Source organism: Schistocerca nitens, chromosome 11 (genome assembly GCF_023898315.1).
Source record: "Schistocerca nitens isolate TAMUIC-IGC-003100 chromosome 11, iqSchNite1.1, whole genome shotgun sequence".
NCBI classification, from domain to species: Eukaryota; Metazoa; Arthropoda; class Insecta; order Orthoptera; family Acrididae; genus Schistocerca; species Schistocerca nitens.
The window spans coordinates 83,456,381-83,479,682 of NC_064624.1; the positions used below are offsets into that span (position 1 = coordinate 83,456,381).

At 40.0% G+C, this 23,302-nt stretch overlaps 1 long non-coding RNA gene across 1 annotated transcript in view; it reads right to left on the bottom strand.

Annotated features, from left to right (window-relative positions):
• The window catches only part of LOC126213395 (uncharacterized), a 69,099-nt gene that overhangs the window by 31,263 nt on the left and 14,534 nt on the right, over positions 1-23,302 (bottom strand). Inside the window, exons 3-4 of the long non-coding RNA XR_007541157.1 lie at positions 10,669-11,007; positions 5,926-5,994 (exon numbers count right to left, since the gene is read on the bottom strand). This is a non-coding gene — a long non-coding RNA (uncharacterized LOC126213395). The remainder of the gene's footprint in view (positions 1-5,925; positions 5,995-10,668; positions 11,008-23,302) is intronic.

Consider the following 23,302-nt stretch of genomic DNA (forward strand, 5'->3'; position numbering starts at 1 on the left):
AATACGGTCCCTAGTCTTCACCAAACATCCCTCGGTTGGGATCGCGCCACAGCTTCAGCGTACGGTCTATAGAGACTTGCGCATAATCCTCGAGGATGACATCGTTTTGAAATTTTGTCAACATTTAACTCGTAACAAGTATTAAGTTTGACGTCTGTACTTCCTACAAAAAGTACATAAAAATTCTCTAAGTTCACTGCGATGTAGACCTCCGTAGTGCTGTTAATTGTCATTAGGGCCAGGGTTACATTTTTTCTTCATTTAGACAACATTTTCGCATTAAAATACATTTGCTACTTGAGTACCAGCAAGAACAATGATTTGCATAGTGGAACTGCCAACAGGGTTGGAGCCTGCAAAACCAGCACAGGTCCCATTCGTGTATTGCTGGAGGGAGCTGTCAACTGACAACTAATTTATATACAATAGTATAATGTTGTGAAAAAGTTCGCATATTACAAATATGCACCAACGAGAGGCTAAAATGATAATATAACACTATTCTCTCCCTGCACGAGAATCGCAAATTGTGTGGGCATACGGGATGTGACTACACGATGTATAGAAGTCTGGATCAGTCCCGGGGGAACATTCAGATCGCTGAAGCAGTTAAGGTGAACACTCGTAACGAGTGGAAAATTTGAGTTCGAGTCTCGGTCCGGCACAAACTTTCGTGTGTAACAAAATGCTGACATCGATGCAGATATGAAATAAGTAGATTTACACTCCTGGAAATTGAAATAAGAACACCGTGAATTCATTGTCCCAGGAAGGGGAAACTTTATTGACACATTCCTGGGGTCAGATACATCACATGATCACACTGACAGAACCACAGGCACATAGACACAGGCAACAGAGCATGCACAATGTCGGCACTAGTACAGTGTATATCCACCTTTCGCAGCAATGCAGGCTGCTATTCTCCCATGGAGACGATCGTAGAGATGCTGGATGTAGTTCTGTGGAATGGCTTGCCATGCCATTTCCACCTGGCGCCTCAGTTGGACCAGCGTTCGTGCTGGACGTGCAGACCGCGTGAGACGACGCTTCATCCAGTCCCAAACATGCTCGATGGGGGACAGATCCGGAGATCTTGCTGGCCAGGGTAGTTGACTTACACCTTCTAGAGCACGTTGGGTGGCACGGGATACATGCGGACGTGCATTGTTCTGTTGGAACACCCCGTTCCCTTGCCGGTCTAGGAATGGTAGAACGATGGGTTCGATGACAGTTTGGATGTACCGTGCACTATTCAGTGTCCCCTCGACGATCACCAGTGGTGTACGGCCAGTGTAGGAGATCGCTCCCCACACCATGATGCCGGGTGTTGGCCCTGTGTGCCTCGGTCGTATGCAGTCCTGATTGTGGCGCTCACCTGCACGGCGCCAAACACGCATACGACCATCATTGGCAGCAAGGCAGAAGCGACTCTCATCGCTGAAGACGACACATCTCCATTCGTCCCTCCATTCATGCCTGTCGCGACACCACTGGAGGCGGGCTGCACGATGTTGGGGCGTGAGTGGAAGACGGCCTAACGGTGTGCGGGACCGTAGCCCAGCTTCATGGAGACGGTTGCGAATGGTCCTCGCCGATACCCCAGGAGCAACAGTGTCCCTAATTTGCTGGGAAGTGGCGGTGCGGTCCCCTACGGCACTGCGTAGGATCCTACGGTCTTGCCGTGCATCCGTGCGTCGCTGCGGTCCGGTCCCAGGTCGACGGGCACGTGCACCTTCCGCCGACCACTGGCGACAACATCGATGTACTGTGGAGACCTCACGCCCCACGTGTTGAGCAATTCGGCGGTACGTCCACCCGGCCTCCCGCATGCCCACTATACGCCCTCGCTCAAAGTCCGTCAACTGCACATACGGTTCACGTCCACACTGTCGCGGCATGCTACCAGTGTTAAAGACTGCGATGGAGCTCCGTATGCCACGGCAAACTGGCTGACACTGACGGCGGCGGTGCACAAATGCTGCGCAGCTAGCGCCATTCGACGGCCAACACCGCGGTTCCTGGTGTGTCCGCTGTGCCGTGCGTGTGATCATTGCTTGTACAGCCCTCTCGCAGTGTCCGGAGCAAGTATGGTGGGTCTGACACACCGGTGTCAATGTGTTCTTTTTTCCATTTCCAGGAGTGTATTTCATAATGTTCATCCACAGCTTTTAGGCATGCGTGTCTGAAGAGCATTATATTGTGACGATGCAGACACTGTATAAACACAGACATTTTATGATATTGCAGGGCCTGTGTTGTTAAAAGTATGATGCAATGTTCCTTTGGACATACATGCATGCCCAAAAGAACAAGCACTGTGCTGACCACAGCCCACATGGAATACACAAAACGTATTTGCAGTTGCAAATACGGACAACCATCAGCTGTATAATGGAATGAAAACAACTAAAATTTGTGCCATACTGGAACTCTAACCTAGGATTCCCGCTTTACACGAGCGGTCACCTTAACTGTTTCAGCTGTCTGTGCACAACTCTTTGCCAGGCCCAAACTTCTATATGTACCCCACGTACTGGAATCTCTCTCTCTCTCTCTCTCTCTCTCTCTCTCTCTCTCTCTCTCTCTCTCTGTCTCTCTCTCTCTTTGGCAAAATTTGCATCTATTTTTGTTGAGATTCATATTTCTTTTAATGATTAGATGCACCTGCCTCAAAGGTAGTAACATGAGTGAAAATAAACAAAGCCTTATTTCTTTGAAACTGACTGCTAAAGAAAGGTGCTGATTGGGAACTTTGTGACAGTAATGTTTGCTTTTGCAAAAACTTCCAAAACCTTTTTCTTCCAAAGTGTTAGTCCCACAGGTTTTGAATGAGAAGTTTGGAAGAAAGGAGATATACTGGCAGAGGTAAAGCTCTGAGAATGGCAAAGATCTCTGGTTTGAGCCCTGGTGCAGCACACAGTTTTGATCTGCCAGGAAGTTTCATGAGTTATTAAACTGATAGTTTGTCTGTCTCATATATCTTGCACAGCACATGCAATAATTATATAATGGTTGGCGCTCTCAAACATATCAGTAATACTGGGCCAATGTTGTCTCAGGGTATATACGCTGACAAGGAAGGAGGCGGGGAGGGGGGGGGGCATGGATTTTTTCCCAAATTTCCCAGTTAAAAATAAACTTTCCCTGTGTTAAGTGACAATATACTTTTCCTTGGCGCTGCCGAACTGACAAATCCTTTGAATTGTAAAGGTATTGTATACAAGCGTAGAAATTCCCGGTACTTCAGCAAAAAATAACTTGTTTTGGAAAAATATTTGATGCGGAGCATCATGTACAGCGCATATTTTCAAATTACAAAAGTATAAATACGAATTCCACCAATTAAAGCACGGTATCTTTCGAAGCACCGAAAACGAGATTGCGATGAGCCATTGCCACCAATCATAGCTCAACTGACAGTACTCCCCAACCAATGACAGGAGATATTCAGAGCACAGGACTTGTGTTGTAGTCGGCCGATAGCAACATCACTGTTAAGTAGAGCGAATATGCAAATAGGAAAAGTTAATGGTTTAAATTAATATACATTCAGTATAGCTACATGAAAAGATACGCTATCACCTACAATATACCAGTCATCGAAAGCTTTTTGCCTTTTTTTTAGGATACGATGGATCCTTTGACAAGCACTCCAACTTTTCCATAGAAAAGCCAGTTACATGGAAAATTGCTCAAGATTTCACCTCGAACTGCTTTTGAAGGATAATTTTACTTTTTGCCACCATTATTGCATAATTTGTAATCTATGACAGAAATAAAACAGATATGAAAAACTAAGCTTGTCCTTTTTTAGTGTGTTACCTTTCAAGATATATCAAACACAAATACGCTGATTGGTTGGTTGGTTGGCTGGTTAGGGGGAAGGGACCAAACAACGAGATCATCAGGCCCATCGGATAGGTGAAGGGTGGGGAAGTCGGCCATCCCCTTTTATAAGGAACCATCCCAGCATCTGCCTGAAGCGATTTAGGGAAATCATGGGAAACCTAGCCGATGGCCTGGCTGCTGTCGTTAACACCGGTTACCGTCAGGTCACCGAAGTTAAGCACTTTCGGGCTTGGCTAGTACTCGGATGGGTGACCATCTGGTCTGCCAAGCCCTGTGGGCAAGCGAGGCGCACTCAGCCCTTGTGAGGCAAACTGAGGAGCTACTCGTAAACTGATATACGGCCGGCAGAGCGAAGTGCTGACCATGTGCCCCTCCATATCCGCATCCAGTGACGCCTGTGGGCTGAGGATGGCACGGCGGCCGTTCGGTACCGTTGAGCCTTCTGAGGCCTGTTCGGAGAGTTTTTTTATGGAAAACCTAAATCAGAATGGCCAGACGCAGGCCTGAACTGTCGTCCTGCCGATTGGGAGACCAGTGTGCTAACCACTGTAAGGTGTTACTCAGTCTAATATGCTGGAAATATTTAAATAATGGCATAAATGGCTGGTCTTCTAGATTCAAAATTTTTCTACACGGCTCTCCCTCAAAGTGTTAAGTTTTGAGTGACAGTCAAACGTTCTGTGATTTAAGAAATTAATCACAGATTCTCACATGCGACGTAAGTCATCTTGCATAATAGGAAATTTACTTCGTAAATAATGCTTCTCAAACCACCATCCTCAATATTTTCCCATGACCTGTTATAAAAGTAAACTTTTGTGACATCATACTCATTGAAAGCAGTTTGTTGTTACAAAATATAACACAGTCTTCATCCTAAAGCCTTCAACACATTTTGCTGTTGGCAGACACTTGTGTGTGCACTTTGTTTTGTAGTAAATGGCGCACTTTCTTTGCAACTAAAATTTCATTTTGGTGTTATTCTCTCATTTATGTTTTTTTTCTGCAATATTATCCTGCTGTAGTGGGCCAAAGTAAAATTTTTGTTACGAATATCAGTTCTTACTCGTCAAAATTACAAAAATTTAACTGGAAACTAAAACAATGAAAAATTATCAGAAATCTTAAAGATTCCTGTGTTCTCCCCAGATTTCCCAGTTAGCCTGGGGTATATACACCCTGTGTCTATCCAGCAGCCTTGTTTCAACTTCAGTCTTTCACTGTAGCAGACATGATATGAAACTACATCCATACAGCTTCTCTGTGATAGCTATAAGGAACAGAAGTAATATTTATTCCTTGAGAAAAACTTTCAATACCCAATATTGCATAAATTAGTCTTTATTGTGGACAACCGGTTTTGACAGTTCTAACTGTCATCCTCTGGTCTTCAAAAAATGTTTGTTATGAAACATGTTCCACTGTTGCTTGTACCTTATGCCACACTGTCACTGCACTGCTTAAAATGCTGGACATTATACATAATTTAGTCAAAAATAAAACCATTTACAGTTAAAAAGCACCTTGTGCACACGAGCACGTTTGCATAAGTAGTGCTCGCGGAGGCTTGTTAATTCTTGAAGCACATGATATACAGCAAAATGCACATCTGTTTATGTTTGCAGAAATGTTCCACACATTGTGGATCCACACCTCAGCCAAAGTATGTGGTGCAACTACAGTTTAATGTATATTGTACATTTTAAGACATAACGAGCCTCTGCGAGTGCTATGTATGTGAACATGCTCGTGTGCACAAGCTGCTTTTTTAACTGTAAATGGTTTTGTTTTTGAAAAACCTATGTATAATGTGTTGGGTTTTATCCATAAGCTACAAATTCACAATGGCACGTGTTTCATCACAGAAATTTCTTAAGACCAGAAAACGACAGCTCCAACTGTTGAAATCGACTGTCAACAATACAGACTAACTTCTGTCATCTTTGCGAATGAAACCTTTTTCTCCCTCACGAAACACAGACTGCGTCATCCAAGTTCTCAACATGACAGAATTCAGTCAATATTCACATTACTGCAGTGAATACTCGACAGTCAATGTTTCAGAATACTTACAAATTGCACTTCTTTGACAAATGTCTGGACTGATGGAAGTGGTACAACTTCATCTCATTTGCCAGGTATCTGAAAGCGGAAAAAAAAGGTCAATCAATTATCTGTCCTCTTTTCTTTATTTCCTCTTTTTTTTTCTTTAAATTGGTTTTATTCGTACAGCCATCTTACAAACGGTTTTGTTGTTCTTTTTTTCCCCCTTTCTTTTTTTTAAAAAAAAAATCAACATTACACAATATTATAAGGGCATTTAGATATGAAGTTACAAATTCTCATACACAGTGTTCAATGGGTACAGTGGATAAGAATGACTGTTGTTATTGTCAAAAGTATGATCATATGGTGTATAAAGTGAAACTTGAGACTGGATTGAGGACTTTTTGGTAGGGAGAACATAGCGTATGATCTCGGATGGAGAGTCATCGTCAGATGTAAAGTAACTTCGGGTATGCCCCAGGGAAGTTTGTAGGGACCCTTGCTATATGTGTTGTACATTAATGACCTTTTAGACAATATTAATATAACAATGGAAATAATCAATTATTGATAATACAATGTAATGCCACTGGCTCTGAAAGCTTGCAAAAGTCAAATCCTTTTGTGCGTGTGTTCCCCTGCCACCGCTTGGTGAGTAGGCAATATTAATAGTAACATCAGACTTTTTGCAGATGCTGCAGTTACCTATGTTGGAGTACTGTCTGAAAGAAGCTGCATAAATATTCAGTGAGATCTTGACGAGATTTCAAAGAGGTGCAAAGATTGGAAACTTGCTTTAAAGGTTCAGAAGTGTAAAATTTTACACTTCACAAAATGAAAAAAAAATGTAGAATCCTACGACTATAACATCAGTGATTCACTGTTGGGAATCAGCCAGCTCATACAAATACCTGGGTGCAACACTTTGTACGGATATGAAATGGAATGATCACAAAGGTTCTGTCACGGGTAAAGCAGATGGCAGGATCCTGTGGAAGTTAATCAGTCTACAAAGGAGATTGCTTGCAAATCACTCGTGCAACTGGTTCTAGAATATTGATCAAGTGTGTGGGGCCCGTACCAGAAAGGACTAATGAGGGATAATGAATGTGTACAGAGAAGGGCAGCAGAAATGGTCACAGATTTGTTTGATCTATGGGAGTGTGTCACAGGAACTGAAATGGCAGACTCTTGAGGATATACATAAACTATCCCAAGAAAATCTATTAAGAATGCTTCAAGAACCAGCTTTAAATGATAACTCTAGGGATATACTACAACCCGCTATGTATTGCTCACACAGGGATCGTGAGGATAAGATTAGAATAATTACTGCGTGCACAGAGGCATTCAAACAGCCATTCTTCCCATGCTACTTATGTGAATGGAACAGGAAGAAGCCCCAATAACTGATACAATGGGACATGCCCTCTGTCATGCACCTCACAGTGGTATGCGGAGTGTAGATGTTGATGTAGATGTCGATGACAAATACGACACCCAGTAGTCTGATTGGCAGCATTTAATTGTTGAAATATTCTTCTTATATTGCATAGGTTTCTTCCATCTCATTTTACACTAAAAATCCTGAACTTACACGACTGAATATTTTAGTTGCTCTGATAAAGGCACTGGCATATCTAAGGCAAGGCTTATCATTCTCATAACAAGCCAGCTGATTACTCACCACTGCACAGTTATTTATTTATGCAAGTCCTCTATTGAACAAATTTTGAAATGTACAAGTACTGTCTACCAATTATAAAGCAACATATTTTACACGCTCAATGCACTGTAACATAAAACTTGACTATAAACAATATTTTTAGCTTCCTCTGTGGGAGAAGAATACATAAATTTTTGGGCAAATTTAATTTTACAGAAGCAACACGTTGCTGTCGGGGTCATCAATCTCGACACTGGTCTGATGGACATCTCCATGCTACTTTATCCTGTGCAAGCCTCTTCATCTCATACTAACTACTGCAGCCTACATCTTTCTGAACCTGCTTACTGTATTCCTCTCTTGGTCTCCCTCTACGATTTTTACCCACCACACTTTAGTGATCCCTTGATGTCTCAGAATGAGTCCCCTCAACTGATCCCTTCTTTCAGTCAAATTGTGCCTTTCAGTCAAGTTGTGCCGCAAACTTCTTTTCTCCCCAACTCTGTCCAGTACCTCCTCATTAGTTACGCATCTAATCTTAAGCATTCATGTGTAGCACCACATTTCAAAAACTTCTATTCTTGTCTAAACTTTTTACAGTTCATTTTTCACTGCCCTACATGGCTACACTTGAGACAAATATTTTCAGAAAATATTTCCTAACACTTAAATCTGTATTCGATGTTAACAAATTTCTCTTTTTCAGAAAATGCAACAATGGAAAATCCAGGATGGAATGTAACAATATTATGAAAAGCAAAGTTGCTACTCACCATATATTAGATTTTTTTTTTTTTTTTTTTTTTTTTGCCTATTTGTGGCTCAGCATTTCCACTGTGTGGTGAGTAGCAACTTTCCTTTTCATAATCTTCTACAGAAAAGCTTTTCTTGCCATTGCCAGCCAACATTTTATATCCCCTCTACTATGACAGTCTTCAGTCATTTTTCTGCCCAAATAGCAAAACTTATCTACTACTTTCAGTGTCCTGCTTCCTAATCTAATTTTCTCACCATCACCTGATTTAATTTGACTACATTTAATTTCCTCACAATTGCCTGGTTTAATTTGATCATATTCCACTATCCTTGTTTTGCTTTTGTTGCTGTTCATTGTATATTCCACTCATTTCATTAAACTCCTCTTCCAAGTACTTTCCTGTTTCTGACAGAATTGCAATCTCATTGACAAAGTTCAAGGTCTTTACTTCTTCTCCTTGGACTTTAATTCCTACTCCTAATTTTTCTATGGTTTTCTTTACTGCTTGTTCAACGTACGGACTAAATAACATCAGGGGTAGGCTACAACATTGTCTCACTCCCTTCCCAACTACTCCTTCCCTTTGATGCCCCTAGACTTTTATAATTGCTCTCTGGTTTTCTGTACAAGTTGTAAATAGCCCTTTGCTCCCTGTATTTTATCACCACTACCTTCAGAATTTCAAAGGGAGTATTCCAGTCAACACTGTCTAAGTCTACAAATGCTATAAATGTATGTCTGACTTTCCTTAACCTATCTTCTAAGATAAGTTATAGGCCTCGTGTGTGCCTACATTTCTCCGAAATCCAAACTGATCCTCCGCGACGTTGGCTTCTGCCAGTTTCCCCATTCTACTGCAAATAATTCCTGTTAGTATTTTACAACTATTACTTATTAAATGATATTTTGATAATTTTCGCTCCTGTCAGCAGCTACATTCTTTGGAACTGCAATTATTACATTCTAATTGGAGTCTGAGGTTATTTCGCCTGTTGCATACATCTTGCACTCCAGATAGAGTTTTGTCAGGTGTGGCTCCCCCAAGGCTACCAGTAGTTGGATCTAATCTACTCCCAGGACCTTGTTTCGAATTAGGTCTTTCAGTGCTCTCGAATTTGGCTCCCCCAAGGCTACCAGTAGTTGGATCTCATCTACTCCCAGGACCTTGTTTCGAATTAGGTCTTTCAGTGCTCTGTCGAATTCTTCTCATAGTATAGTATCTCCCATCTCATCTGATCTACGTCATTTTCTATTTCTGTAATATTGCCTTCAAGTTCACCTCTCTTGTAGAGACCTTATACATACTCCTCCACCTTTCAGCTTTCCCTTCTTTGCTTACGACTGGTTTTCCATCTGAGGACACACCATATAGTTTTTCAAATAAACCAACTTCCCCACTTGATTATAGTTTCTTGTTTAACACAGACCCTGTATCAACTAGATGCAGTATAAATGTAGGTTTACCTGTGCCTCTTTGTGTTTAGGAAGATGAACAATTTCTCAGAAAATACCACAATAGAAAAAAAGAAAGAAAGAAAAAAGCTTCTACATTTCAACACTTCTAGAACATTCTCCATAACTGTAACTAAAAGTGCAATACATCAGCCCCCAAATACTAACAGACAATAATCAGGGTTGCCACAAATTTCCAAGATATTTCCCTGATTTCCGGACAAGTTTTAGCACTTTTCCATGACAAATTTTGAGATCTCAAAGGTAAGTTAAGATGTAAGTTGACAATCTGTCTTCGCAGTTATGGTACAATAGTGCAAATGAGGAAATATTTTAAAAAGCTAGCAATCAGATGGGGTTTCCTGATGTGAGCAAAAATCTTAAGTACTAACATCAAACTCTTTTGTAATGAACTGTTTTTAGATGGAGAAACCAAGCCAAATGGTATGTGTGTTTCATTCAGACCACTGATATTATTTTACTTCAATAAAATGAAACACATATTGTGATAAAAATGCATATTTCCTTGGAGTTGCAAGACAGATTTAAAATACCTTCACTGATTTCAGAAATAACCTCAGGAAAAAGCTGGCCTCTTGAAAGAAGTGTGTAAGGTGGGAAAGAATTGTGTAAAGCAACACTGCAGGGGACCCCCAATGAAATATCGGTTCTACAATGTTCGTTATTGTCGGTTATTACCCACTGTGCTATATCTATTATTTTACAGGTATTCAGGGATTTTTCTTTCGAGAAATATACAAGCACAAACCGCCAGCAACTGGCATAATCTTTTTCTTCTTATTTTCCACGCTTTCTAACATATACAGTACTTTTAAGTGCCAAAATGAACTATAACAAATAAAATGTCTATAAAATGCCACACTGTACAACATACTTATGACGAGACAGTTGTAATTCCTGAAGTCCATCGCCCACGGCCTCTGGCCTGCCGGGGAACACCAGTCCTGGGCCCACGGATAAACCGTGAAAATCTGCTGCATTACGTCACACACAAACAGACCCTGCCTGCGGGCAGGTCGGTGAGACTAGATCCGACAGGCAGGGCCTGCACCTCAGTGGGAACCAAATGGCTTTAGGTCGGCAGGCCCGATCCACTACAGATACCCACAGGAGCAGCCTGCACTTTTGGCCCACCTCGGAAATCCCGCGCACGGCCAGCTCTTCACGAGCAACAGACAGCTAGTTGAAGAAACGAGACCCTGGTGATCAATCCCTGCAACAGGTAACTTGCTCAAATACTCTGATAATCAATAATAATGAGGATAGGTAGTACGGTAACTCACCATAAAGATGATTGCTGAGGCTCAGACAGACATGTAGAAAAAACAATCACACTCTCACAACTAAATGTTCATCGTAAGTATTTGTCACAAAATGAGAGTGCGCGCGCGCACGCACACACACACACACACACACACACACACCAACACACACACACACACACACACACACACACAATCTCTCTCTCTCTCTCTCTCTCTCCCCCCACTCAGACACAACTCAGTCACACATAACCTCTGTCTCCGGCTACTGCATCTACAGTTTCTGAGAATCAGGCCCAAATAAACTATTACTCTTGCCTCCCTGGCTCTCATTGGCAGCTGCTAGGCTAGGGGCAAGAAGTGGTGGCAGCACTGACTGCAAGCTGAGGGGAGTGGTAGGAAGGGAAGAAACAGTGGGAATGAGGAAGTAAGGAAGCGGCGCACACACTCGGCTGCTCCCAGCCGCGATGATGCACGACACCTCAGTAAACACCAACCATTCCATTTTCTGAGACAAAAACCAAATATTTCCAGTGTTTTTTTTTTTTTTCAGATTTCCCTCATGTGTTTGAAATTCCCTGATATTCCCTGATTTCCATAATCTGTGTCAACCCTGATAATATCGGAATTTTCAATGATGTTTACCCAGCCCCCCATTTGCGATCCTCCTAGTGATGGTCATAGTAGCCTCTACACCCATTCACAAACTCACAGCCTGTGAGTTCCCTCCGTGCTCTTAAAGCTCACTGAAAATCGAGTGCTGTTTGTCACATCCTTTTTAAAAACTTCAGAGAACACAGATAGCATAGGAATGGGTCTAAAATTCCCTACATTATCCTTTTCTCATAGAGCAGTTCACACAACTGGCCATTCGCAAAGCAAAAATTACAAATGTGGCTAATTACTGGGCTAACATATGTGCCACAGCATTTACATATTCTGCTACACATCCCATTATAATCCACGAGAATCCTCAGTCTTCGGCAATTTAATTAGTGACTCGATCTCCCCATTGTCAGTACCACAGAGCTGTAATTCGTGTAGCAGTCATGGAAAGTCATTTTCTAAGAGTTGAATTACTCCCTACAGAAACTAAGTTTTAATTTAATTCAATAGCTGTTTTCAGAAAGTTACTCTGTAAGTGTAACAAAATAGCGAAGCTATCATAGTTGTGGCACTGCTGTCCACTGACCCTGTGTAATGTGTGTGAATTTTACTGAGAATTTTCCGAGAAGAGAAGAGGAAACTGATTTCGAAATTTAAGTGCCGAGACAAGTCATCCACCAAGAAACAGTTGCGGTTCTGCATTAATCCTGACAAGATTTGACTGTATGTTTATTGAACAAAAATTTGGAAATTGGTATGATAAAGATAAAGATAATATTTGAATAACACAGTTTGGAAATGGTAGGAGTAAACTTAGTAAAGACTTCTAGAAATTTTTGAGAACAATTCTCATGGAGAAACATCAGACTGGCTAACAGTACTTCAAGAATGGATAAAAAACTGTCTCAACCACAATAAAACATTTATTTAAAAGTGTTACCGGTTTCAGCCAGATTGTGACCATCTTCAGACCATTTATATGACGACGGTAGGCGGGGGTGCAGTGCTAAACGGGACAGGTGTTATGACTCCACAAAGTGAGTTTTTGACATTCATGGCGTAATAACACCAGCTCCATTCACTGCCACTACCTAGCATCGTGGTATAAATCTTTTGAAGATGGTCACATTGCAACCGAAACTGATAAACATTGTAAACAAATGTTTTATTGCAGTCGAAACTGTTTTTAATTCATTTTTAAAGTAACAGTTTTGTCTACTGTGTGTATTCCAGTGATGTAATGATATAAAAAAATAAGAGAGTTTTATAACAATTAAGCATGAAATGAAAGGATGTTTCAATATTTGTAATTAATAATTTTCAATAGTCTATAATTTAAATGTTAAGCATAAATGACTTTTTGCAACCAAATGTGGTTGACCACAGTGGACTTCTGACTAGGGCAGTTTGCTCAGGTGACTTGCTGAGCCGAGAGCATGTGAGGTGTTTTGGGGTCTCTTGTCAGTGGACGCCAATCTGGTAATGTTGTTTAGGCAGCAAAATGCTACTCGTGCATGAGTGTTGAGTAAAGAATTTTGGAAGTTAATGTTTTAATGTTCAAACTGAAACATATCAGTGTTTCGTTCAGTGGTTCTGAGGTATCAGTAGATGGCATCCTTTTGTGCACGACTTAAATTTTTTTTTAGATTCACATATATAGTTTATCCAAAGACTGTAAGTCATTTGGCCTATTTCATTTGTTCTTGTTATAATATTGAACAAGTTCCAGCATCTTGATATCGTAAGATCTCATCTTTCATTTTATATTTGGTGTCAACGAATCCTGTGTCGAGGTGTTAGAGCTCGAAATCTGAAACATTGTAAATAAATCAAGTGTTTCAAAAGTCTTGTTTACATTCATCAGAATTGCCCTGATTCCAGCTGTTTAAATATATCACTCAATGTATTTTTTAAAAATTCACTGACTTCATTTCATTGGCTACTTGTTTAAAATTAAAATGTGCACTTAAGGACGTAACTGCAATGGTGGACAACCACTCCCCTCCGTAGATTAACTGTCTGCTACTCATTAGGTTGTTCAGTCACCCATTTGGTGGGGAAGTAAAGTTGGATCATTTGGTATGCACATGGGGTACTTATTAGTGCATGCTACTACTGCTTATGTTGCAACTTAAGCACTGTACATATACCTGACTTAACAGTAACAAAATCAGCAGATATGTAGATGGCACATTCATAACATATAATCAAATTGAAGAGCAAATAGAAATGTTGTTATGTAGATTCAACAGCTTTCATAAGAACAGCCATTTCACACAGAGAGAACACCAAAAAAATAACAATATAAACTTATTTCACATGACAATAACAAATACAAAGCAGACACTGAACATCAATGTGCACAGAAACCCACACAAACAATCACTGTCACTGCAAATCCCCCCACCACACACACACACACACACACACACACACACACACACACACCACACACACACACACACACACACATGCAAAACAATCTGCATTCACTGCTTTCTTAAACAGAATACAGAAATTCCCAATTCGTGCTGGCGACAATGACCCACAAACACACACAATCAAATAGATTTCACAAAACAATGGCTATGATGAATATGAACTAGGTGCGCTATCACAACACATACCAGAAAACAAACTGACAGGGCCATCAGCCAACATACAAAAACCCAACTGTATAACTATACCACAATTCAGAGCCATTTTATACAAAACAGCCAACCTGTTCGAAAGCAGAGGTATCAGGATCACTTCTGCCAACAACAACTTAACTGGTTCATGACATCTCACAATCAACAGAAGAACTGAGCAAATTACAAACTTACAGAGCTATATGCAGTCATTGCAACTACTGTAATACTACAGTGATCAAATGGGCAGAAATTTTAAAACCCATTTTAAAGAACTTGTTGACTGTTTCAGACTTGATGAACCTAAGAAGTCAGCCACAGCAAAACACATGGACAAAACAGGCCACAGTGTTTGTTGCAACAGCATAATTTCTAAAAGAGCTGGAAAATGGCCATCTCGGAGGAAATGGATGAGTCATCCACATTAAAAGTTGAAAAACAAGATCGTAAATGAAACAGTGGAGTTTAAGAACCCACATTTCTTGACCAACTTCAATTCAATAGAAAACATATACACATTAAGATCATATACAAACCTAGGTCCCAGCAACATCTTTGAAATTCTTTAAAATAAAATTTTATAGTGTCATTTCTAAACTAAAATTGTCACAGTCTCCCATTCTGTAATATATGTTGTCGAGCAATATCAGTGATGTGACAGTATAATATGTAGAATGCATCGCAAGTGACTGCCAACAGCCAGGTAGACATACTGATAGGTAGATCAAAACACAGTTTGTTCTGACTGCCATGTTGGTTTGCTCCACAGTCAAGTTCTTTTGCGATATCGTGTTTCAAGTTACCTTCAGGAATTTGTCAACGATGGCTAACAAATTCATAGAAATGGAGGTTGCTGAACACATCGTAAGAAGACAGCCACTTCAGATGAACAAAGTGAGTTGTTATTTAAAATTTTTCCATGTGAACAGCAGACCAACAAACAAAGAGGCATCGCCTCTTATTAAGCTATCCTTCTGTTTCTCTGCAGGATGCCCACAGCAGCTGCCAAGACTACACACATAAACTTTAACATCTACGCACCCTTGCGCTAAATATTTTTCTACTGCCACTGCAGCTCAATGATGATGCCCAACTTCAAAGTATGTTGCTAATTAAATAATTTCAGTAGTCAACACATTTTGTGACTGGTAGCAGTATTCCAAAAACCTTCTCATATTTAAGAAACACACAGTAGCAAAAAGCCTTGTTGCACATCATTTCCTGGCCACATACATGTCCTTGTCGTGTTCGCCATTGTGGGTGCTACACTAGGTTTCTGGTATTCTGGCGATGGGGGATACGGTTCTGCAGGGAGAGGGCTGAGATATCCATAACACTTCTACATGTACAAGCAGAGCGAGGGAAAAATGACTGTCCACATGCCTCCTTAAGGGTCCTAATTTCTCTTATCTTCGTGGTCCTTACATGAAATGTACATTTGTGGCAGTAGGATCAATCTGCAATCAGCTTCAGATGCTGGTCCTCTAAATATTCTCAACAGTGTTCCTCGAAAAGCGTGTCACCTTCCCTCCAGGGATTCCCATTTGAGTTCGAGTTCCCGAAACATCTCCATAATACTTGCAGGCTGATCGAACCTACTAGTAACAAATCTAGCAGCCCACACCTGCATTGCTCCAATGTATTCATTTAATTCTCCCTGGTGCACATCCCTGGCACTCTAGAATAGGTTACTCAAGAACAGGTCGCACTAGCACCCTATATGCTGTCGCCTTTACAGATGAACCACACTTCCCCAAAATTCTCTATATAAACTCGAGTCAAGCATTTGCCTTTCCTACTACAATCCTTACATGCTCATTCTATTTCAGATCACTTTGCAATGTTACACCTCGATATTTAAACAACATGACTGTCAAGCAATGCACTACTAATGCTATAATCAAACATTACAGGTTTGTTTTTCTTGCTCATTTACATTAACTCATATATTTCTACTTTTAGAGGTAGCTGCTTTTCATCACACCAACTAGAAATATAGTCTAAGTCATACTGTATCCTCCTACAGTCACTCAGTGATGATACTATCCCATACACTACAGCATCATCTGCTAACAGCCACAGATTGCTGCTCACCCTATCTCCCAGATCATTTTTGTATACAGAAAATAACATAGCTCCTATTACACTTCCCTGGGTCACTCCCGATGACACGCTCACCATCGAGAACAACATACTGTGTTCCGTTACTTATGAGCCTCTCATGAGAACCTATTCCATATGCTCGTATCTCCATTAACAGTCTGTAGTGAGGCACTGTGTCAAATGTTTTTTTAGAAATCTAGGAATATGGAATCTACACCCTGCCCTTCATCCACAGTTCAAAGAATATCATATGGGAAAAGGAAAAGCCAAGTTTCACATGACATATGAGTGATGCTTTCTAAAACTGTGCTGACCGAAGGACAGAAGCATTTCAGTATTCAAGAAATTTATTACATTTGAATTGAAAATACATTCAGGAACTCTGTAGCAAATCAATGTTAAAGATATTAGTATGTAATTTTGTGGATCGGTTCTTCAACCTTTCTTACATACAGGAGCCACTTACGCTTTTTTCCACTCACTTTAGACTTTGAGTTGGGCAGGAGATTCACGATAAATGCAAGCTAAGTACAGGACCAATGCCGTAGAGTACTCTTTGAAACCAACCTGTTGACACTTGTTTTCAGCTGTTTCCCTTGTTTCTCTATGCCAGAGGTACACTACCGCTCATTTTCGAGACATCCTGCTATTTCATATTTACAACACAAATCGAACATTATTTCTCACAAAATATTATTATATTAACTTCCACATACATAATACAATCGCAATCATTATATTTTACTTTCATTAAAGTACCATCCTTTGGATTTAATGAATGTCTCACAAAGTTGAAGCATGTGGTCAATCAGATTTTGTAGGTATCGTGGATCTATATGATTCCACACATCCTTGACAATACTTCAGAGATATCCTTTGCTGGATATATTAACTTCCATGATATATCTGTACACTTCATCCCAGACTATTTCAATGGGATTACAATCAGGGCTTTGAGACAGCCATACCATATCATTCAGTACTTTCTGTTCTTCCTTTGATGAAATGCAGTTCTACAGTATGCTGACCAATGTTTTGGGTCATTATCCTGTTTTACAGTGAACCCCTTCCCTATTAAGTGCAATCCACTTCATATTGCCCGATACTGAAGTATGCGGTGGTACTGCTTCTGATCCATACACCCCTCCATTTTCACTATGTCACCAACTCTATCCCCAGTAAAACATCCCCAAACCATAATAGAACCTCCACCGTGTTTAACTGTAGGTAGAACACACTTCTGGGCTACCGTTTGCCCTACAAATTGGCGAACAAATATTATCCTTCTGGTTCCAAAAATCTCTAACTCTGATTCATCGGTGAATAACACCTTCATCCACTCTTCCAGTGTCCAACTATGGTGTTTTCTAGCCCATTCAAATCTCTTCTGTTTATCTATGGGCCTTAGAAGGGGTTTCCTTACTGTGACATATCCTTTCAACCCGATTTCAGTCAGTCTCCTTTTTACTATTGCAACAGATATTGTTGTCGTGTTCACTTCTACCAATTCTGCACGAATTTGGGGCGCTGTTTTGAATCTGTTTCTCTTACTGGTAATTCTGATATATTTATCTCACTTTTGGTTGTTTTATGAGGTCGTCCTGGTCATGGTATGTCCTTATTGCTACCTATTGTCTCCTGGCAGTGAAAGGTGTATTGCACTCCCCCTACAGACACACTACACTGTTTCACAATTTGGCGAATAGAGAAACCTGCTTGGCTAAGTGCTACAATACCAGCCAGTTTTTCTACGGACATCTCCACTCGTGAAGCCATACTAGCATACTTCAATGTCACGAAGGAACTGAAATGCAGGAACCACAGGTTACGTATCTTAGCCCCGCTTGTCATTCACTGCGGACATCACATCACTACAGGGAAAATGCAGGTCCACTAAATGCGGCGTTTGCCGCCAAATAGGTAAACAAACATATCAGATAGGTACATAATATTTATGTATACAACATTGTTTGTTGGATACTGTTGTATCTCTATGACCACAAACAAAAGTCATGACACGTGTACAACTGTTGTACTATTCCTTTGCTTAGTCAACCGTACCCACGGTATTAGACCTTATCTACAGAATCCAGATGTCATATATTGGGTGTACTGAAATTAATTAACAGTACTGTATCTGTTATTGTATCTTCCATATGAGGGTCCGTGCAGTGGTCAAACTATCTTCAGATGACTCTAAAACTGTCCTTATACAGGACCAGACAACTTCACCATCACACTCTAATTAAAACTCAATAGAGAAAATATTCTTATCAATGTCTCTTCGATATATACGTCCCACGAATTACTGAGCAGTACGTGTTGTTAGTAGGTGTCAATAACAGGCAATGGAAATGCCTGAATTCTGTTGCTTAAATCGATCGGGTGAAAGCAGTTCGGAATTCTTGAAACCGAGGAGTCGGCCAATAGCATTTGTAGGGTTTGCAGGAGGAGGCTAGTGCTGTCTGGGGTGGAGCTGGTGTTCCAAAGTATTCACCATCAACAGTTACCTTCAAATCCTGGAAAGACTACAACAATAGGAGGTGTATTTCTGAGTGTGGGTGTGAATTCTCTCCTGTCATTTTGCGAACACACATACACTACATATGCGCATGCCTTATATTACATAGCAGATCCATAAATTCCAACTGTTTTCATGGAAACTGAGTGTGGTATTTTTGTGCAACTTTTTCCTTTGTGACTCTAAACTGTTCACCATTTTTGTCTTTGTGTATATTTTTGACACAAGTTGGTATGAACCAGCTGGAGTTGGAGTCATAAGTGTATGCTATGTACACAATCCAGTCCCACTGTTGAATCTCAGATTTATTCCCGACTGTAGTTAGATATGGGGCTTTCTGGAGACTTCTCACATTGTTGGGAGGTGAAGGCTATTTTAAAATGAAGACTGAAAAAGCCATTATTCAACTGAGATTCAATCCCACACCTCTTGGTTTTTAGGCATGCACTTTACCATTAAACCACCAGGTCCAACATGTACTTGGATAGTTCACCTACAGATAGCATATATATATATATATATATATATATATATATATATATATATATATATATATATATATATATATATATATATATATATATATATATATATATATAACAGAGGGAAACATTCCACGTGGAAAAATATATCTAAAAAGAAAGATGATGAGACTTACCAAACAAAAGCACTGGCAGGTCGATAGACACACAAACAAACACAAATATACACACAAAATTCAAGCTTTCGCAACAAACTGTTGCCTCATCAGGAAAGAGGGAAGGAGAGGGAAAGACGAAAGGATGTGGGTTTTAAGGGAGAGGGTAAGGAGTCATTCCAATCCTGGGAGCGGAAAGACTTACCTTAGGGGGAAAAAAGGACAGGTATACACTGTATACCTGTCCTTTTTTCCCCCTAAGGTAAGTCTTTCCGCTCCCAGGATTGGAATGACTCCTTACCCTCTCCCTTAAAACCCACATCCTTTCGTCTTTCCCTCTCCTTCCCTCTTTCCTGATGAGGCAACAGTTTGTTGCGAAAGCTTGAATTTTGTGTGTATATTTGTGTTTGTTTGTGTGTCTATCGACCTGCCAGCGCTTTTGTTTGGTAAGTCTCATCATCTTTCTTTATATATATATATATATAAATGTGTCATATATGGTGATATCTTTTGATTGCAATTAATTAGAAACTTAAATTATTTACACAGTCAAGGAACCATAGAGCTTAGTACTTGACATAACTTTCATTGTCATACCTATACCTGCTCCTGAGGAAAAGGTGTCTTGACAGGCAGGCGAACAGCATACTGAGGCCAATAAATAGCAAAAAAATATTGCTTTATGTGACATAGTAAGAACTCAACAGTTTCTGGATTTTATTCCTTTACTTGTACTGTGAAACCGTGCTTCTTGCCAAATTTTACTATTGTACGTCAATGTAAAGCACGCTATAGGATTTGACGAGTGGATTTGTGGGTGTCAAATATGCGAAATAAGTGGCCATACTGCACTGACTTCGAGAAGCTTAAATATTTTACATTGCCAAGGAACCATAGTAGCTGACAAAAAATTTCAACTTGGCACACTTGATACCTGTACCCATTCCCGGAAAAAAGGAGTCTCAACAGATGGACCAATGTTGGGGCCACTCCTGTTCCTTATTTATATAAATGATATGCCCTCTAGTATTACGGGTAACTGGAATTGTAAACCCTGACCTTGGTCAGACACTTAATCATTGATCAGATAATCAAACAAATATAAGGAGTCTTCTATTAAAAGAATCCACTGGTTTGGACAGTCACGTAGTGATTATCCAGGCAAAGACACCATTCGGATATGGTGGGGTGTCACGTAGAGTACAAAGGCGAGTCTGAGCACCTAGCGATGCACTGAATGAACAAACAAGCAACATATTCCACATAAGAAGGTGCTAAAATTAATTCTTTAAGGAAAGTTGGTAAATTGAAACATTTAACAGATGTCTTAGATCAACAGAACATAGTTATCACGGCCCTTCAAGAGTTAACCGGGACACTATTGAATCAGGGGGATATCGAATTTATAAGGGACCACCAGGAGAAAGGGTAATAGAAAATCTTCCCCAATTTGGTGTGGGTTTCTTGGTACACAATAGAATATTTGATTCCATTGACGATCTTTCATCCAATTCCTCAAGAATGGCATTATTAAGGTGGAAAACAAAAGATACACACTGATAAATATTCATGCTCCAACTAATGTTGAAAATAGAACTGACAAGGATGGAACAGAAAAATTCTGGGATGAACTTGATCAACTAGTAAGGACCATACTAGAAACTAACATTAAAATTCTGCTTGGAGACTGTAATGCGAAGACAAGACGAGAGAAGGAATTTCGAGGTGTGGTGGGGCGATGGCCAGCTCATAAACTTATGAACAGGAATGAGGAACGGTTAATTGAATTTTATACTACAAATGGATTGCTGTTTAAGACAACAAGGTTTAAGAGAAGATCACATAAGTTAATGACATGGAAATGTCCTAACGTCAAGCTAGTAGAGTTCCAGATAGATGTGGCCATGGATCAGAAATACCATAAGGAAGTCTATTATAAGTGCTGCGTGGCGTTGATGTTTATTCAGACCACCACATTTCTAAAATTAAAATCTAACTGAAACCTAAAAGAAAAAGCAAACCTCAAAAGTTAGATACAATGAGAACATATGATCCTAGTTATAATATTAATAATCAAATATATTACGAGAGATCAAGAATACCTTTAAGTGACAATCTAGAAGCCACTGTCAATTGATTAAAAGCCTTAGCTGAAGAAGTAGCTCCTGTATGGAAACGCAAGAAACATGCTTGGTGGAATGAGGAATGCGATGTAGTGATTCAATGTAAACATAAGACCTGGTTAAATTACCAACAAAAGAGAACTGAAAGCTCCAGGGAGGAATTATTAAATGCTAGATGATCAACTGCCAAAGAAATCAGTTGGGTCAAAAGGCAATTCCATAAGGAATCGCTAAAAATCTATTGAGGATGCTTTCAATCACCACAAAACCAGACATTACTAACAGACATTCAAACAGTACCAGTCGAAATACACTCCACCTACTCTTATGATGAAGGATACAAACAGAAAGGTAGCACACAACAATAATGACAATTCAATGATATTGGCTAAATATTTCAAACAGTTACTAAATAGTGTGGAACCTGAACATCATTTTGAATCTGACCCCTATCCAAGAAACAAAACACATTTAGAAAGACTTATACCACCACTTTCAGATGAAGTACAAGCAGCGATTAACTCACTTCGGAATTATAAAGCAGCAGGTGAGAACCAACTAGTGGCAGAACTTTGGAAATATGCAAATGAACAAATTATTCTGAACTTACACAAATGTCTTTCTGACATTTGGAATACTGAGAATTTACCAGAGGAATGGAATGTTGCGATAATCCATTCACTACACAAAAAAGGAGATAGATTGGATCCAAATAATTATAGGGGTATATCCCGGCTGGATATTACTTATAAAATTTCTTCCAAGGTTCGGTATTTCAGAATTCATGAACAGCTTGATGGTGAACTAGGCGAATATCAAGGAGGCTTTCGTCCAGGACGAAGCTGTCCTGATCAAATTATTAGTCTCATATGGATAATGAAACATCGAAGGGTCAGGGACAAGAAACTAGTGATCACATTTGTCGATTTTAAAAAGGCCTACGATAGTATCCATCGTGAATCTCTACTGTCAATTCTTAAAGAATTTGGTTTACATCAGAAACGTGTCAACCTCGTTGCAGTCACCCTTCAAAATACTAAAGCTAGAGTAAGGTTCAGAAATGAATTCTCTAAACCTTTTGAGATCAATACTGGCCTATGAAAAGGCAATGGATTGTCTCCATTATTGTTCTATTGGGTGCTGGAGAAAATCATGTGTAAATGGAACAAGATGTGCCCACCACCTGTTAAGACTGGATGAAAGATTCGACTTACTGCCTTGCATTTGCATATGATTTGGCGCTATTAGCAAACAATATTAATGAAGCAAAGGTTCAGACAGAACAAATAGAACGACTAGCGGCAAAGATCGGATTGCAAATTTCATTTGAGAAAACAGAAATGATGCCCAGCTTTCTCGGTTGACACATCCCATATCATGCTCCATAATGATCAAAAAATTAAAATAAAGTTTAATAACTTGGTGAGATTATTACCTGGAATGTTAATGAAAGAGCATCAGTAGATAGTAGAACATAAGAACTTCAGTGAGTGCAGAGAACAATGTGGCCAACCTACAAAAAAAAAAATCTCTCTCAATAAATGCTATATTTCGACGTTACTCCTCCGTCGTTAAACTGGAAGCGACATATGCAAGTGAAACACTATTCCAACTAAATACTCAAGC